Below are 670 nucleotides of genomic sequence, written 5' to 3'. Positions count from 1 at the left end.
TCTCCTCCACATTTTTCACAAAATATCTCTTGAAGACGCATAGCCGTGCCACCCATATTCAACCCGTCCAGTTTCCTGTTCAAGACATCAAGTTGTGCAGTAATAGCAGAAAGGTCAGTTACCTGGTGAACTCCTGCACTCTTTCACTGGTTGTTCCTCTCATATTGAGGATGACAGCTGCTAGCAGCCATTTCCTCCAGTAACTCGTACCCTTCCTCAGCAGTTTTTCTCAACAGGTTCCCACAAGCAGCACATCTATCATAGTACGATTAGGAGTAAGCAAGCCATAGTAAAAGGTTTGAACGACTAACCCAAGTGAAGTTTGTGATGAGGACATCTTCTTAATAAATCTTAGAAGCGCTCCCATGCCTCATATAAGGACTCCTGCTCGAATTGAGCAAATGTGGTGATGTCTGCCTGCAGCTTCATGGTCTTAGATGGAGGAAAGTATTTAATTAGAAACGCTTTCGCCATGTCCTCCCATGTGGTGATCGAACCTATAGGCAAACAATTCAACCATGCTTTAGCTTTATCGCGTAGGGAGAAAGAAAATAAACGCAACCTAACAGCATCATCAGAAACTCCATTAAATTTAAAAGTGTCGCAAATTTCAAGAAAATCTGCGATGTGCGTGTTTGGGTCATCTACTGCAGATCCTCCAAACTGTACT

The 670-nt window shown here is 43.0% G+C and overlaps 1 non-coding gene across 1 annotated transcript; it reads left to right on the top strand.

Moving 5' to 3' along the window:
* The first annotated feature begins 319 nt into the window (after positions 1 to 319).
* Positions 320 to 425, top strand: LOC142534423 (small nucleolar RNA R71). Its single transcript, XR_012817055.1, has one exon. It is a non-coding gene; the product is annotated as a small nucleolar RNA R71 (small nucleolar RNA).
* Positions 426 to 670: the final 245 nt, after the last annotated feature.

This window comes from Primulina tabacum, unplaced genomic scaffold (genome assembly GCF_025594145.1).
Source record: "Primulina tabacum isolate GXHZ01 unplaced genomic scaffold, ASM2559414v2 Contig501, whole genome shotgun sequence".
In the NCBI taxonomy this organism is placed as follows: Eukaryota; Viridiplantae; Streptophyta; class Magnoliopsida; order Lamiales; family Gesneriaceae; genus Primulina; species Primulina tabacum.
Note: the sequence above shows the minus strand (reverse complement) of the source record. Positions and strands in the feature narration are given on the sequence as shown.